Here is an 18998-nt window from a genome sequence, read left to right as displayed (position 1 = left end):
GCTGCCTCAGGGTCTGACTTTCCACATGTTTCTTGGTCATGTATGTTTCTGGGGATGGACCCCAGATCCACATACAGTTGTTCTATTTTAATCATGATTTGCAAAGTGGTTTTTCTTTTTTAAGGGAAAACGGCAACTCTAAATAAAATTTTTTTGATGTGTTTATATAAGAGGCTGCAGGAAGTGCTGTACATGAATTCCAGGCCACAGACTGAAACTGATTTTCATCAACACAAACTGGAATGCAGGGTAATGAGCCTGCAACTGGTTAAAATCAGCCTCTTCTAATTGATTAGGCCTGTCTAAAGGAGGCTACAATTACAAAGTCAGATTCTGAGTGCAAGCAGACCAGACCTTTCCTCTGTTACATTTAGTCTGTCAATGATTTGTTGTCTTCAGTAAATACATTCAGGCTGTCAATGTCCAGTTCTGTTCATATGGAACCCTGTTCCCAAATTCAAACCAATTTAAAATGCTTTGCAGGAGGGAGGTGGGGGAGGTGGGAGCATGCAAAACCGTCTCATCCGGATCAATGTATATTAGCCCACAAAACCCCTGTGGCCATGCAGAGGTAATAAGAACATGCTAGACTCTCATCAACTCCACATCCCTGGATAGGGGTAGCTGTTGTATCCTCTTTGTAGTGTAAAGCTTTATAGCTATAAAGGAATCCCAGTTTATGCCTCTTATGCCAGCATAATATATTAATAGTGCCCCCTTTTACTCTTGAAAGTGGTCAGGTTTGCATAATAAATTACTGGTCGCCCTGGCTGTAAGGGACCCCAGAGTTGCATCTACTTTAGCTAACCCTTGATTTAACTGGAGTCCAAAGTTTGTAAAGAGACTATGAATTCAATGTTACCAGGTAAATTGCTTTAGATTTCCACCATTTCTGTTTTTCAGTTCCAAATTCCATATAGCTTTATAATACCTCCTTGCCATGTATCTAAAGGGCTTTGGCCATAACAGATTTATTCATTGCTTACAAATCTACTCACTGGGATTCTGACAGTTTATGGTTGACTGTAATCATTAGTTTATTTGAACTGAGTTTTTCTTGGCTCATTTAGTGTCATTATTCTTTGTCTAGAATGGTTAATCCTTATATGTTATAAAATACCTTCTTTCTTCCCCAACTACCCATCCTTTACTGATGAGCTGAGTTCCTTGAAGATGACTTTAACTTTTTTGAACCATCCATTTCTCCAAGCTGTTAACATTATTTAGAGTTTATACCCTAATTAAACAGATCACAGCTTGTTTTCACAAGCTGTGTTTAATAACAGTATTTCACTTGCATCTGTGTATTACTCTTAAAGATGTTACTCTGCAGAGTAAGATGTAAGGACAGGATGTTTTTATTCTAGTATGACAACCATAGCTCTAAATATTTTGTCCTGCACTATCCAGTACTACAGCCACTAGCCACATGTGGATCTTGAGCACTGAAGATGTGGTTGGTCCAAAATGAGATGTTGTGTTAGTGTAAAATACATACTAGATTTCAAAGACTTAGTGTGAGTTAAAAATAAAATTTCTCAATAATTTTGTATTATGTATGTGTTGGAATGATAATGCTTTTGACATATTGGATTAAATTTAAAATGTACTACCAAATTAATTTTACCTGTTTCTTTTACTTTTTAAAATGCGGCAACTAAGGTCAGATGTGGTGCTCAAGCCTATAATTCCAGCACTTTGGGAGGTTGAGGCAGGAGGATTGCTTGAGGCCAGAAGTTTGAGACTAGCCTGGCAGCGTAGTGAGGCCTCATCTCGAAAAAAAAAAATTTTAATTAGCCACATGTGGTAGCATTCATCTGTAGGCCTAGGTACTTGGGAGGTTGAGGCTGGAGGATCACTTCAACCCAGGAGTTCAAGGCTGCAGTGAACTATGATCATGCCATTGCATTCCAGCCTAGGCGACAGAGCGATACCCTGTCTCAGCAAAAAAAAAAAAAAAGAAGAAGAAGAAGGAAAAATAAAATTTGGCAACTAGAATGGGAAAAATAACAAAGAAAAAATAAAACTGTCATTGAAATATATGTATTTAACTTTGTCAAGTGGAGAGATAGGAAGAATTGTAAATGACATCATAAGAACTCAAAAGGTACATTAAGTAACATTATTAATGATGGAAAATGTGGCCATTTACATTTTAAATTACGTATATATGACTCATTTTTATCAGACATCACAAATTATATTCAGTCCTCAGGGAATTGCCCTCATAAAATCACTGTATATGTGTGTATTTATGTATATGTATGAATGTGCATGTTCATATAATACATCCACACAAACAGTGGGAGCGTACTTTCTTTCTTTGAGGATGGAATAGATTTTTGGAAATAACCAAATACCAAATAAAATGGCAATTGAGATGGAAAGCACCGTTTGGGATAAAAATAAACTGTGTTTAATGTAGTGAAATGTATTCTTGTGTGTTTTATAAATTGTTCCCCAAAACAGGTTGAGCAATAGATAAATATATCACCAAATAAGTCGATCACTTATTTGGATGTGTAGATTTCAATATGCTTTCAAAATAATGTGATGATATTACAGTTTTAGCATATAAGCTCCTTGAAAGAATGGACCATGTCTTAGATTATTTGTCGTCTAAGCACATTGTAGGCCCTCATTAAATGAATTTATTAACTGTTTGATTGAAATTCAGTTTTCCTCAGTTTTTAAAATAGTAACAGGTGTTATGAAAATATAGATTTTATTTAAACTCATGTATCAAATAGATGTGAATTCATTTTCTGAATTCAAGCAAGATGTTTATGTGTGTATGTAAATATATATCTGCCTCCATTATTAGCTCACAAAGCCCACAGTAGGAAGTATACCACATAGACTGAAGCCAAACCTCTGGGTTTGAATCCTAGATCTGCCATTTACTAAGTTTGTGACCTTAGGCAAGTTATTTAGCTGCTTTAAGACACATTGTTTCCATTGTAAAAGGGTACAGTAAGATCTATATCTTAGAGTGGTTGTCAGCTTATACATGTAAAGCTCTATGTGAAGAATGTGCTTTGCATGGCACAGAATAAATGCTTAGTAAATATTAACTTATTAATATGATCGTCTTTTTTTTTTTTTTTTTTTTGAGATGGAGTTTTATTCCTGTTGCCCAGGCTGGAGTGCAACGGCACAATCTCGGCCCACCACATCCTCCGCCTCCTGGGTTCAAGCAATTCTCCTGTCTCAGCCTCCCAAGTAGCTGGGATTACAGGCATGCACCACCACGCCCAGCTAATTTTGTATTTTTAGTGGAGATGGGGTTTCTCCTTGTTGGTCAGGCTGGCCTCGAACTCCCAGCCTCAGGTGATCCACCCGCCTCGGCCTCCCAAAGTGCTGGGATTACAGGTGTGAGCCACCACGCCCGGCCTATTGTCATTATTCACTGGAAGCTATGCATCTAATCCGGTCTCCTGTAGCCAGGCAGCATCGTATTCACCTCCTCACCTTCACTGTTCTCATATTTTTAAACATCTTCAGGAAAGAAGAAATGCCTGCTTTCCTAGGAAAGCACTGGGAAATACTTGACTTGGAATGTCAGGAGTCCACTCAATTAGGGTTGCCTCTGTCCCTCTGATCCAGAAAAAGATCATTTTTTTTTCTTTTTTATTTATTTTTTCATTCATCAGACCTGCTAGCCTCAGGGATACATTGCACACTTACATCTGGAGATAGAGATGAATATGCCTTGGGCTTTTAAGTAGGTGCAATGAAGGATTTTTCAGATGCTATATTAAAGGAAGTATGTATGGGACACATTTGAGGCACTAAAGAAAGTTAGATCATTTCTACACCTTGAGAGGACAGGAAAGACTTCCTTGAAGAGGAGATGGTTGAACAGAGTTTTGACAGTGGGTAGAGATTCACCAGGATGGGCAAGGTGGAGGTGGGTATTACAGACAGAGGTAGAAGCATGGCCAAAGCTGTAAGGGTACAAATCAGCACAGCCTTCAAAGCACTAGGGACATGGCAACTGGAGGGTTGGGTTCAAGGCCAGGCAGGTGTGACTGGTGAGGCTGGGGAGGCAGAAACTCAGTCATGGAAGGCCTCATTCATAGGCCAAAGTCCAAGGAGCCTGAATTTGACCCCGTAGACAAAGGAGTTCATTGGACAATATAAGACAGAGAGTAGGACTGTGTGGTTTTTAAGACAATGTGACATTTCTTTCTCTGCCCTCATCCTTACCAGATTTTTAGGACCCTTATGGAACCAAGTTCCTAGTGTCACTCCAAAATAATGTAACTGGCTGGATGCAATGTCTCACACCTGTAATCCCAGCACTTTGGGAGGCCAAAGCAGGAGGATTGCTTGATGCCAGGAGTTCAAGATAAGCCTGAGCAACATAGCAAGACTCCATCTCTACAGAATTTTTTTTTTAATTAGCTGGACATGGTATTATGTGCCTGTAGAATCCCAGCTACTCAGGATGCTGAGGTAGGAGGTCCCTTCAACCCAAGAGTTCAAGGCTGCATTGAGCTGTGATCACACCATTGCTCTCCAACCTGGGTGACAAAGCAAGATCCTGTCTCTAAAAAAAAAAAGAATGTAACTAGAAATTCATTCACTTTGCCTTTGCCCAGCCATTTTGATAATCAGTATTAGAGGTTTGCAAGGTAGGGAGTGGGGAATGGAGGACCAGGACCAGACTAGAATTAAAGGCAGCGCTATGGTAAAAGTAATTATTTTAGAATGGTGGGATTACAGGGGAGATTCCTTCTCTTATTTTCTATTTTACTAATTTTATGAAACATAATTCTGTTTCGTTCATATATGTGTATATACATATGTTTAAATTAAATATATTTAAATGTGAATCTTGAAAGGGATTGATTATTCCAAAGGAAATGTAGTAATAACAATTTCAGGGAAACTTTTTTGGATGGAGGAGCATCTGCTCATCCCCTCTCCAATCCTATTCTGTAAATGACCTTGAAAGGCTTTTCCTACCTCTAAGGTATCTTAGAACCACATTGAAGGGCTAGGGGCATAAACAAGGAGAAAAACAGTGAAGGAGAAAGGCAGAGAAGATGATTAGAAAAGCTTAAGATAATGGTGTGTTTTGTGTAATTCAAACTTTAATCTTAGTGCTTCCCAATCATTTGAGGTTTCCTCAGCCATTAACTAGGTTTTAAAATTTTCAAATCTGGGGGTTTTGTTTTGAGTTTGAAACCCACAAGGACTTTCTGTCCCCTGTATTCTTTTTCCTCTTCTGAATCCAGCTGTCATCATTAGTATATATCAGTTTCCTGCTGGAATGGAAAGAAAATTATAGTGTCCAGTTGTAGTTGAGGGAACAAGGAAGAAAAAGCCGAACTGCCACAAGGACTCAGAGGGCTGGGTTTCAGGCTGGGCGACGACATGGAGACAAGAGCTTTAATTCTTTTTAAACCCATCTTAAATTATTTGCTCTCAGGTTGGAAATTTTCCATTGAAATTTCTGTTTACAGAAATACCATCTAAGACTTGACTAAATATTTACCCCTTTTACTCTGAGATGGACTTTCTGTTTCTCTTATGCCCACACCCCTTGAAATTGTGTCTGTCACAACTGTTGAATTGAACATTTTCTTTTACCAAGTATTTAAATAAATACCTACCTGCACTTTCAGACTTTCATTTTAATCTCTCTTGGTGGGTTTATGAGTGGGTGTTTCCTTTCCTAGTCTCCATTTTATAAATTTTATGCAACTTGGTTCTTTTATAATTATGTGTATGTATAATATATTGAAATATGACTCGTGAGGATTAATTAATCCTAAAGAAATGACATTAGCAATCATAGATAGAAATGTTTTAGGTTGATAAGGATTTGTCCATCCATACACTTCATGTAAGTGACCTCAGAAGGTAGTTTTCCTATCCCTGAAATGTGGATAGAATGCCCATTATACTCTCATTTTTAGGAAACATTGTTTTTAATCTCATCCTCCTTGTAGGGGGTTATAATAATAATGGCCAACATTTATTGAGCATCTGTCTCTATGCCAACCACTGCCAAGCATTTTATGTGCATTAATGAAGAAAGTACTAATGTTCCTTCATCATAGACACACAGAAACTGAGGCATAGCAAGATGTGCCCAGTGTTCCATGTGTGCTAAGGTGGCGGATCCTGAGCTCTCCAGCTGCCCGCACTGTGGCCCCGCAGCACAACCAGGGCCACAGTCAGGAAACACCAGTCACTCACTTAGGGAAGGGAGTCTGAGAACCCTCTTTGTGGACTCAACTTCCCAGGCTTCTGTCCCTGCTACAGAACCCTGAGGCCTCAGAGAGGGATCCCCTTTTCAGGAGCTTCCACATCACAGGCTTTTATGGGGCCTTTCTTGCTTGTGTTTCTGTTTCCCATCCTGAGGGTGCGTGAAATGATACGAGAGCCTACCCAGGACTGGAGCGTGGTATTAGAAGGAGCACGCTTGACTGCTCCCGGGCAGCCACCTGCCCTTTTTCCCTTGGAAAGTGGACCTATGGCCACTGCACAAAACACTTCCTAATACCAGGCTGCTGGTGACTACATTTTGTGGTTTGTTAGTTGGAATTTATAGCTCGGATCTCATCATTCTGCCAAGTGCAATAAACTTTTGTTTTAACTGGAATATAACTTTTATTGTTATTATTTTTCTTTTAAATGTCTTAAAAGTGACCAACTTGTGCAAGTGGAGTCAGAAACCCTAAATAGTCTAAATGCCAAGTCAGTGTGCTCTGTAGATCAGTCTACGATTAGAAGACAGGCTCTCATTTATTACTGCTTGTGTTTCTGTAATGGAAGTTAGGTAACATAAGCCCCCCTGCAGGCCAGCTTAGATGTTGATGATGGTTAAATGGTAAAATCTGTGAGAAATGTTCAGCAATATCCTGTATTTGTACTTCCTAATACATGAATAATACATGTGTGACATGAATAAATAGGTCAGTGATTTTTATGACATATTTATTTCCTTTACCTAAGTTCCTGGGAAATATAGCTGAACAACTACAGAGAATGAAAACAAACTGGCATCTTAAAAACACCTGCTTTGATTATTTGGTCTAATTAGGTTAAATTTAACTATTTCCATTTGAACAAATTGAAAACAATTCTTATCTGTTCCTCGGTCATGCACTTTATCAGTGTTGGATGCAGATGTGTTTAATATGACATAGTTGGCGCTATTCTCTCAGCTCTGGGTGGGAAATAAAAAGGAATTGGGAACATATTTTGAGAGTCTTCTGGGGACTTTGTAATTTCTGGGCCTATAGCTGTGAAATTTTAAGGAGAAAAAAAAAAAAGGCTTTGTTGTCAATAAATTAGTTGGTTTTCTCCAAAACACTGCAGCTGTCATCTGACCTGCTGCTTGTGCCAAAATTATCTTTCCCAGGGAACAGTGAGCTTCTAAAATAAGCAGATGATTCCTAACTGTCTTTCAGAAGTCAGAATAATATAGGGTGTGTTATTAGATTGCTAGGTTAACGTGGTATTTACTCTGTTAATTCCAAACCTCGTGCTGGGTACAGAGACCCACAATTCTTTAGAAATTTAGTTTAGAGATCATAGCAATTTAAGTGACTTACCCAAGATTACACAGCTGGTTAGTGAAAAGGTTGAGCTTTCCTGACTCCCTGTTCACTGTCCATTTCTGTGACCAAAGTTAAAGCCCTCATATAATGTGAGAGTTGTATCTGTGGTAGAACCGTGTCATGAAACCTTCTACCCACATTTTCATCCCAAGAGTGAAATACTGTTCTAGTCAACAACTAGGGTCTCAGAACATCTGTGATTTCTTATTTTTTATTTCATTTTTGTTTGTTTTTTTGCAGCTTTGTCACCCAAGGTTGGAGCGCAGTGGCACAGTCATGGCTTACTGCCGCCTCAACCTCGTGGGCCCAAGCGATCCTCCTGCCTCAGCCTTCTGAGTAGCTAGGACCACAAGGCACATGCCACCATGCCCACCTAGTGGTTTTTTTGTTTTTGTTTTTGATTTTTGATTTTGTAGGGAGAGATCTCCCTTTGTTGCCTAGGCTGGTCTCAAACTCCTGGGCTTAAGCACCCCTCCCGCCTTGGCCTCCCAAAATGCTGGGATTACAGGAATGAGCCACCATGTCCAGCCACATCTGTGGTTTCAGTATTCTCTGTTCCTGCCTTTCCCAACTCCAGCCGCTCATCACAGATAATCTGAAAGTAGTTGCCCATGTCAGTTAAATTTTTATGCAAGTAGTTTTTGAAAGCTTACTTAAGATATTTCATGTAAACGGAATCATACCTTTGTGGCCTTTCATGTGTAGATTCTTTCACTTAACATGTTTTCAAGGTTCATCCATGTTGTTCATTGTATTCTTTTTTATGGCTGAATAATATTCCAGTATAAGATATCACATTTTGTTTATCCATTCATCAGTTTGATGACATTTGGGTTGTTTTCACTTTGGAGTTGTTATGAATAATGCTGCTATGAGTGTTCATGGGCAAGTTTTTGCTGGAACCTGTGTTTTCAGTTCTCTTGGGTATTTACCTAGAAGTGGAATGTCTGGGCCATATGCCAACTCTAAGTTTAACTTTTTGAAGAATTGCTAAATTGTTTCCAAAGAGTCTGCAACCATCTTACATTTTTACCAGCAGTGTATGAAGTTTCCAGTTTCTCCATATCCTTACCAACTCTTATTGTTCATCTGTTTTATTAATAGCCATCCTAGTGCTGGGATCTCTTTGTGCTTTTGATTTGCATTTCCCTGATGACTAATGAGCTTGAGCATCTTTTCTAATGCTAGTTGGCCATTTGTATATCTTCAAAGAAAGGTGTCTTCAGATCCTTTGCGCATTTTTAAGTGAGTTATTTATCTTTTTTTTTTTTTTAAACAGAATTTTGCTCTTGTTGCCCAGGCTGGAGTGCAATGGCATGATCTCGGCTCACTGCAACCTCTGCCTCCCGGGTTCAAGCGATTCTCCTGCCTCAACCTCCCAAGTAGCTGGGATTACAGGCATGCACCTCCACGCCCGGCTAATTTTGTATTTTTAGTAGAGACAGGGTTTCACCACGTTGACCAGGCTGGTCTCGAACTCCCTACCTCAGGTGATCTGCCCGCCTCAGCCTCTCAAAGTGCTGGGATTACAGGCATGAGCCACCACGCCCGGCTGAGTTATTTGTCTTTTTATTCTCAAGTTGTAAGGATTCTTTTTATGTTCAAGATATTAATCCCTTATAAGATACACAGTTTGCAAATATTTTCTCCCTTCCTGTGGATTTTTACTTTCTTGATAATGTCCTTTGATGGACAAAAGTTTTTAGTTTTGAAGTCCATTGTATCTATTTTTTCTTTTGTTGCTTGTGCGTTTGATTTCATGTCTAAAATCAAAGTCACAAAGATTTACACCCATGTTTTCCTCTAGAAGTTTTATAGTTTTAGTTCATAAGTTTATGATCCATATTGACTTAATCTTTATATCTGGTATGAGGTACAGATTCAACCTCATTCCTTTGGCATATGTGACTATCCATTTGTCCCAGTACTGTATTTCAAAAAGACTATCCTTTCTCCATTAAATTGTCTTGACACCCTTGTCAAAAAGTCAGTTGACCGTAAATTAGGGGTTTGTTTCTGGATTCTTAATTATATTCCATTGATCTATATATCTGTCCTTATGCCAGGAGCACACTGTCTTGATTACCATTACTTCATAGTAACTTGAAATCAGGATGTGTGAGTCCTCTTTCTTCATTTTTCAACACTGCTTTGCCTATTCTGAGTTCCTTGCATTTTCATATGAATTTTAGGATCAGCTTGTTTTGAAAACAAAAAAAAAAGGGAAGGAGGGATGGAGGAAAGAAAAAGCCAGCTAGAATCTTGATAGGGATTAAATCTGTAGATGAATTTGAAGAGTACTGCCATCATAACAATGTGATGTCTTTAAATCCACGAACACTGAATGTCTTTCCATTTATTTAGGTCTCTTTAATTTATTTCAGTGGGTGTTTTATAGTTTTCATGGCACATATATGTCATGCACATCTTTCATTAAATAATTTGTTCCTATTTTGATGCTGTTAGAATTATTTTCCTAATTTCATTTTTGGATTGTTCATTGTTACTGTATAGAAGTACAATTGATAATTTGTATGTTGATCTTTTATCCTGCCACGTTACTGAACTTACTTATTAGCTCTAATAGGCTCTATTGTGGACTCCTTTGAATTTGTGGCTGTGAATCTGTGACTTGCCTTTTCATTTTCTTAACAGTGTCTTTTGAAGAGCAGACATTTTTAATTTTGATAAGGTCAACTTTATCCATTTTTTTGTGTGTTTTATACTTTATGCTCTAGTTAAGAAGTCCTTGCCTATTCCAAGGTCACAAAGATGTTCCCTCCTTTTTCTTCTAAAGTTTTGTAGTTCTCCATTTAATATTTAGATCTGTAATCTATCTCAAGTTAATTTTCATGTGTATCATGAGATATGGTTGGCATCCTTTTTTTATTTTTTTCTTATGGATATCCAGTTTTTCAGCATCATTTTTTGTTTGTTTGTTCGTTTCTAGAGACAGGATCTTGCACTGTCTCCCATGCTGGAGTGCGGTGGCACGATCATGGCTCAGTGCAGCCTCAAACTCCTGGGCTTAGGAAATCCTCCAACCCCAACCTCCCAAGTAAGTGGGACTACGGGCACATGCCACCATGCCCTAATTTTTAAATTTCTTGTAAAGACAGGGTCTTGCTGTGTTGCCCAGGTTGGTTTTGAACTCCAGGGTTCAAGCACTCCTCCTACCTTGGCCTCCCAAAGTTTGGGATTACAGACGTGAGCCACCGTGCCCAGCCCCCAACACCATTATTGCTTTAAATATTTCCTCCATCTTTTCCCGATTTTCCTTTCTTTCTGTGATTCCATTCAAATGTAAATTAAGTCACTTGAAGTTGTCCCATACATCGCTGATGCTCATTCTTTTTTTTTAATCTGTTTTACTTTTGATAGCTTCAACTTTTGTGACTCTAAATTCACAAACTTTTTCTTTTGCAATGTATAACCTGCTACTATTTTCTTTTAAGGAAAATGATGTAGGGTCTCACTATGTTGCCCAAATGGTCTTGAACTCCTAGGCTTAAGCAGTCCTCCTCCCTTGGCCTCCCAAAGTGCTAGAATTATAGATGTGAGCCACCATCCCCAGCCTTTACTGCTATTTTCATCTAGTGAATTTTTTTTAATTTTAGATATTGTATTGTTCATCTCTAGAAGTTTCATCTGTGTCCTTTATATATCTTCTATATCTCCCTTTATCATGTTCAGTCTTCCTCTAGATTCTTGACCATATGTAGCAGGCGTACATAACTGTTTTCATGTTCTTATTTCTAATTTCATTATTGCTGTCATTTTAGGATATTTTTAAATTAATTTTTTCCTGGTTATGGATTATACTTTCCCACTTCTTTGCACGCTAAAATTTTTTATTAGATACCAGACAATGTTAATTTTATGTCGTTGGGTGTTGGATTTTTGTTTTATTCTTTAAAGTGTTGGACTTTGTTTTAGCACACAGTTGAGTTACTTAGGATTGGTTGGATTACAGATCTCCAGAGCTCTCTCACTATACGGATTTGTTATCTCCGGTATTGTACCCCACAAATTCCAGCTGCCTGAGTCTTCCCAAACTCTGATCTCTCATCTTTTCAACTGAGCAAGACCTCTGGGCTCTGAGTTCCTCCTCGCTGTACTGGGGCTTAGAAATTCCCTCTTGGCAGTAAGCTTAGGCAATTGTAAAGCTTGCCTTATTGTTGTCTTCTTGTTGAGTCTTGCATTGCTCATATCCAATGATTAAAAACAATAATTTCATACATTTTGTTCAGTTTTCTAATTGTTTATAGTAGAAGGACAATTCCTGTAATGGTTAATCTTTCATAGGCAGAAGCAAAAATCACTTCTATCACCTTGTCTTGAAGCCTTTTGGTTCTTCAACTGTAAAGTGAGCATCATACACTCAGAGGATTGGGGTAAATGTCATAAAAATTGTGAAAAGTCACATTACAAGAAAAAGCCAACATTGGGAGAACAGCAGCTTATCAAGAGATAAAACTGATAGCAAGAACAAAGAAATGAATGGCCATCATATCCAGGGTGGAAGCAGCTGGATCCTGACTCCCAGGTTCATTTCCATTGATTACCTGGCAGAATTAACCTGAGTCCTCTCTCCATATTGGGGCTGGACTTCACATTAAAATAGGAACACTCCTAGTACAACCAGATTTTGTTGGATTTTGCTAGCAGCTGTATACTACACCTTGCAACATCCCTGATGATTTGGTCTACAATTCATTGGTGCCAGGAACCTCTTCAGTCTTAGATTCTACAGACCCTCAACCCCAGGGGCATTCCCAGAACTAAATTGTAGCACTAACAAGGGACTGAGATGGGTGATCCTAGTGTCTCTTATTACAGGTGAGGCAACAGAAGTAAGCCCACTATGTAAAGGAATCTTCCCAGTTAGCAATTGACTCCCAAGTTGGTTTTGCAGTATCCCATGGACTAAGTGTGGAAGAGAAGCCCCAGGTCCTTTGTGAGTTAGAGTTTAAATTAAACAGGGTCAGGTGGACGAATTTCTGATTCCCAATCCTGTTCTTAGGACCAATTCACTGAAAGAACCAGAAGGAGGCTGGGCGCAATGCCTCACACCTGTAGTACCAACACTTTGGGAGGCCAAGGCAGGTGAATTGCTTGAGCCCAGGAGTTCAAGACCAGCCTGGGCAACATGGCAAAACCCCATCTCTACAGAAAATACAAAAAATTAGCCAGGCATGGGGGCTTGTGCCTGTAGTCCCAGTTCCCTGGGACTGAGGCTGAGCTGGGAGAATCACCTCCCAGGCTCATTTCCATTGCTTCCTGAGCCCGGGAAGGCTGCAGTGAGCTGCAGTCATACCACTGCACTCCAGCCTGGTAACAAGAGTAAGACCCTGTCTCAAAAAGAGAAAGATTGAGAGAGAGAGAGAGACAGAGAGAGAGAGAAGGGAAGGAGGGACGGGAAAGGAAAGGAAAGGGAAAAGGAGAAAGGAGAAAGAAAAGAGGAAAGGAAACCAGAAGTAGTGTATGCTTAGAATTAACTATGTTTGTGTCTTTGAGTTGTCATGTGTTTATCCACAGTAGTTCTGGACTTCCTCTCTGTGTTGGGCAAAGGCTGAGATGGGATGGTGGGTGGAGGCAATAGTAAAAGCTGTGGGTCCCACCCAGGGCCTGGTGAGCTCATCTTTAGCTTACCCAGATCCTTTGAGCTCTTCTGGCTCTGCTGTCTCCCAAGCCAGAGAGGATGTGTTTTGATTTTATGGGCTACCAGGATAGTCTTCAGAGTATCGTCGGAAGCACATCCTCCTTCCTCAGCAGCCGATTGGGAATCCTACACTTGAAAAATACATGCCTTTGAGAATATGCCGGGACAAGGGAAAGTAGGGATGTTTTCCAAGGAGTGTGTGTGATGGGGGCCGCACCTGTGTAAGCAGAGATGATGGGGTTCAGAGAACCAGAAACAAACCTGGGCAAGAAATAAACAACCAGTACTAGTTCAGGGTGAGACAAAGTTAGTTTCCAAATCCCTCCACCAGGTCATTCAACATGTTTGTAACTGGAAGAGCCCCTGAGGTCAGGATTACAGTTTACTGGGCGGGTCAAGGATTAAATGGAAAAATGGAATTTCCCTTTGATAAGGAGAAGCCAAGATTTATTAAGTCATTTTATTTTGTTGTTGTTGTTCCTATGGTTTCCTTTTCTCTAAAAATATAATTTTTTTAACTGAGAAATTGCATAACAGGACATCGACATTAAGAGTGTACAAATTATCATGTGTGATTATTTTTAGAACCAGTTTATCCACCATTTCAGATAAAAACTTTTGTTGGATCTGATTACAGGGCTCTGACCAACGCTACAATTCTTTGAAATAGAAAAAGCAGGCTGTCTCCCTATGCATTGAAAGTGAAGTCTGGGCCAGGCACAGTGGCTAATGCCTGTAATCCCAGCACTTTGGGAGGCTGAGGTGGGCGGATCACTTGAGGTCAGGAGTTCGAGACCAGCCTGGCCAACATGGTGAAACCCTGTCTCTACTAAAAATACAATAATTAGCCCGGCTTGATGGCTGGCGCCTGTAATCCCGACTACTCGGGAGGCTGAGGCAGGAGACTCACTTGAACCCGAAAGGCAGAGGTTGCAGTGAGCCAAGATTGTGCCACTGCACTCCAGCCTGAGCAACAGAGTGAGACTCCATCTCAAAAAAAAAAAAAAATGAAGCCTGCTCTGTATTTTTTCATCTGCTATTTTTTAAAGGAGGTTGGAGATACTGGGAGAGAAAGGAGAAGATAGAGAAAACTTTAGAACAATTATGTCTGCAAAGGAGAAATTCACTCGTTTGTTCATTCATTTATTCCTTTGAGGCAGAGGGAGCAACATGTGCAAGTTCAGACAGAATGAGGAATCTTCTGAGACTTAGTGGCAGATGACCTTCCATGGTGGCACAACCAGTATCACTGCCATTTGCACAGTATCCTTATAAGTGACACTTTGTAGTAGTGAAACCATTTTTTTGTTATTGGGTTGGTCTTTTCAGTCCTGAGGAGGATCTTTCTGCCTTCACGGATACTGACTGCTGCTTCTAAATAGAACAAGTTGTGTCTGATTACTGGGACTTTGCCTCCCCCATAGCCGTCTTTGCTGGGACCAAGAAAATGTTGTCATTCTGGGCCTTACATTTTTTCTTTCTTGCCCTTTTTATTTTGGCACAAGACAATCAGAAGGCCAGGAACTGTATAATATGCAGGAGCTCTTTGGTTGAATACTAGATGAAGGGGTTGACTTTGATGAAGGGCCATGGTGTACAAAAACAAATACCATTAAACACTTGAATTACACACATTCATTGCTAGCAAGATGTTTGCACTATGGAAAGCACGGATGATCTCAGATGGTCTGAGGTGGAGGCCCTGAAAGTGCAGTCCCTGGCCAGGCGCGGTGGCTCAAGCCTGTAATCCCAGCACTTTGGGAGGCCGAGACGGGCGGATCACGAGGTCAGGAGATCGAGACCATCCTGGCTAACACGGTGAAACCCCGTCTCTATTTAAAAAATACAAAAAATTAGCCGGGCATGGTGGCAGGCGCCTGTAGTCCCAGCTACTCCGGAGGCTGAGCCAGGAGAATGGCATGAACCTGGGAGGCGGAGATTGCAGTGAGCTGAGATCGCGCCACTGCAATCCAGCCTGGGCGACAGAACGAGACTCCGTCTCAAAAAAAAAAAAAAGAAAGTGCAGTCCCTGCACCAGCAGCATCAGCATTATCTGGAAATTTAATTAGGAAATGTAACTTTTGGGTGACCCTGCCCCAGACTTACTGAATTAGAAACTCGGGGTGAGCAGCTAAAGTTTGAGAACCGCTGGTCTGAGGTAACAGTACAGCAACCCTACATGGGACATTGATCACTGATTGGAATGCCAGGGGAAACTGCCCTCTCTAATTATTATTCCTCCCCCACCCCTGGCCACACCTAAAGTTAAATTCACCTAAATTAAATGCTGTTATGGTGTAACTTCACTGTATCCATAATTATGTGGTAATATTACTTACTTTTTTTTTTCAGAATGCCCTTGCTAAAGCTATTTAGATTAACGTGCATCTTTGAAAAATTATACTGATTTTTTTTAAATTTAACAAACCTATATGAATAGCTCAGAAGAGCAAAGGTGAATGGCCCACAGGCCTTCCCTTTGGGGTTATGCTTCTCCTCTTGGGAGGAGACAGACTGCCCTAAATAATAGAACAGAACATGCTAAGTATGATGCCATCCCTGCTCAAGGTCTGTGCTACTGTTAAATCCTCTTTCAGCAGCCTGTTGAATTAGCACTCTCCCTTGGTTAGTTAGGGAGTGGCAGTTTTGATATCTAAAGTTAACTTTCACAGTGACTGTTAGGTTGCAGACATTACACTGGAATCTCCAACCTAACAAAGAACCAAAAACTACTAAGATAACACATGTGATATTACCAAAGGAATTGTGTGAGTGGGCCACCATACTCCTTCATGCAAGACACTCCTTAGTGCCATGAAGGACTCTGCAAAGTTCCTTCAGTTTTTCCTGAGAACAGAGGTTCCTAATAGTTATGCCATCCAAACAGACTAGCCTCGAGAAGCTTTTATCAACTTCTTCAAAGCTGTAATTCACTAGTGCTGCTTCCTGGTGATTTCACCAGCCCATGGCACAAGGAAACTATAGCAAAATGATACTATAGCAAATTTGTCTTTTTTTTTTTTTCCTTAGTTTTTAGTTTTTAGAGATGGGGTCTCACTACGTTACCCAGGCTGAAGTGCAATGGCTATTCACAGGTGTGCTGATAGCACATTGTAGCTTCAAACTCCTGGGCCCAAGCAGTCCTCCTCCCTCAGCCTCCCAGCTAGCTGGAACTACAGGTGCATGCCACGATGCCTGGCTACATCTTTTTCTTAAAAACAAATTTCTTTAAATTATCTTTTATGATGACACTATGGTTTTTTCCCTTTTGGAGCATAAGAGACTTTGTTTCATGAAATGATAATAGTAGGTTTTTAACATCCTTTGCAAAATATAAGCTGGCAACTTACACCAGTCTGCCACATTGTGACATTTCTTTAGGAATTACTTCTCCAGGGAACCAGGACATGGCACAGTAGGAGGTATTGTCCTTCCATGTGAATCCAGCCATTCAGCCATTCCCTTGAAGGCCAGAAATATACTTGCTCCGAAGAGTGAAAAAAAAAAAGTTAATTCCAAAAATGAAATCAAATTGGATGCAAGAATCAGTCACACATACTTGAGTGGCTGAGATGACTGCACTGGTGGGAAAGTGCAAAGACTTTCCAAACAAGGAGGGCTGAAAAAAGCTCCAGCCAGGAAGAGTTAGAAAAAAATCACTCCAACTTAGGAAAAATATGATGGGGCCATTAAAACAGAAACTTCATTGTTTCACTCAAACATTTGGACTTTCCAACAAAGAAGAAACCCAAATCAATCAAAGTTGAGGTTGCAAGTAGAAAAGGTAAGATTTCAGATGGGTGTGGTGGCATGCACCTGTAGTCCCAGGTACTCAGGAGACAGATGTGGGAGGATCACTTGAGCCAGCTTGTAATAAACCGTCTCTTTTCTTTTTTTTTTTTTTAATAAAAAGACAAAGAAGGTTGAAAAATTACAGTCTGCTAAAGAAGAAGGCTGCTAAACTTCAGACTGGATCTAACTTCAGTTATTTGTGTCCTACAACGAAGGGCACTCATAGAAATGAAAATAAGTACCACATGTTCATCTAGACTCTTTATGGCAGGACACAAATGTTATTGCACCAGGGAAAAGTCTTGGTTGTGAAAACCCTTTGATGAACTCTCCCTGCAGTGGGAAACAGACTTTACCACTGAAACAGTAGCCGTCAATCCCTGCTGTACCTAGGTCACTTTAAAATTAGACTGCCAGATCTCACCCCAGAGATGTGGTCAAGTGTCCCCTGACGTAAGTATTTTTCTAAAGCTCTCAGATGAATGTAGTGGCTTCCTGGGCTGAGAACCACTGTGTAAGAGAAAAGCAGCATTTCTTTGTTAGTTGCTGCAGTAGCTTATGCTGAAGTATTGGACATTCCTGCCTCCAACCTTCTGTTCCACCTAGAGACCCTCTCACTCTGGGTACTGAGATGGAATAGGGGAATGTGGTTCCTGTGGTCCCCACCCAGTTGGAGCTCCATGAGAGCAAAGCTGGGTCTAATTCACTTCTACATCTAGACCTAGAGCAGAACCTGCACATAGCGAGCCAGTGTTTACATTGCTGAAGGTCTGGCCAGGTGGCCGGCCTGCCTGCCAGGAACATTTATAGTGCGGATTCATTCTTTTGAATTCTTGGTTATTTTCTCTCCTTTGGTGTTTTTATTTGAAAGAGAAATTGGGGCATGGTGAATTTTCTAGTTCTTCACTACTGTGAAGTCCTGCGCTGGAATCAGCCATGCTCTGCTTGGAACTCCAGCGCCCTACCCACCCATAAACCCTGCCAGCCCGCGTGAAAGTTGGCCCTGAGGAGTGTGGTTCTCAGCTGGGGTGCAGAGCAGAATTACCTGCCAGTTCTTAAGATTACAGCTGTCTGCGCCAAATTTGAAACCAACTGAATCAGAATCTACAAGAGTAGGATTCAGGCATGTGTGGTTTTAATATCCTTAGTCATTACCTTCACTTGAGGGCAGTGGTGTTTCAAACACCTGGATCAGCAGCAGCAGCTTCACCTGTGAGCTTGTTGAAAATGCAAATCATCAGCCCCATCCCAGGACCTCCAGAATCAGAAACTCTGGGGTGAGGTCGAGGTAGCAGTTCGTGGTTTCACAAGCCCTTCAGGGCATCTCCTTGAGTCAGAGTTGCTGCACAAACAGAATATTTTTTCCAAGCAGCAGTTTGGAGAAAGTGCCTAAATGAATATCACTTGATAATTGTCTCCCTTTGGGCTCTAGATCTAGCCTCTCCTGGTGCTCCTCTGTTGACACATTAATTCAGCAAACTTATTTAAAGGTCTCTTTGTGCCTGTTCTCTCCTAACTCTCCCTGGCACTTTTGCCCTTTCCTCTCCTCTCCCAGTGAGGCACCAGTGCAACCTCAGGGCCCACCTTAAATTGTGTTCCCTCTTGAAAGCCCATTTTTCCATTTCTTCCAGTAGAATATCAGTGCCATCACATTCATTTTGGTCTTTCGTATGGCTTTAGTATGTTTTCTCTTTACCTACCTTTTCCTTAGTGACCTTGAGCAAGTAACCTCTCTGTTTCCTCATCTGTAAAATGGGAATGATAATAATAATAATAGAGCCTACCTCATTAATGAGTTAATACTTGTCTAGGTGCTCTGAATAATATCAACAAGTATAAATTCTAAAAGTAATTTTTGGCCGGGCACAGTGGCTCACGCCTGTAATCCCAACACTTTGGGAGGCTGAGGCAGGAGAACTGCTTGAACCTGGGAGGCAGAGGCTGCAGTGAGCCGAGATGGTGCCACT

The 18998-nt window shown here is 40.6% G+C and overlaps 1 protein-coding gene across 1 annotated transcript in view; it reads left to right on the top strand.

Annotated features, from left to right (window-relative positions):
• Positions 1 to 18998, top strand: part of THADA (thyroid adenoma associated) — a 376494-nt gene that overhangs the window by 287837 nt on the left and 69659 nt on the right. The window lies entirely within an intron of this gene.

The sequence above is a fragment of the Mandrillus leucophaeus genome, unplaced genomic scaffold (genome assembly GCF_000951045.1).
Source record: "Mandrillus leucophaeus isolate KB7577 unplaced genomic scaffold, Mleu.le_1.0 Scaffold190, whole genome shotgun sequence".
In the NCBI taxonomy this organism is placed as follows: Eukaryota; Metazoa; Chordata; class Mammalia; order Primates; family Cercopithecidae; genus Mandrillus; species Mandrillus leucophaeus.
This window is presented reverse-complemented; position numbering and strand designations above follow the sequence as displayed.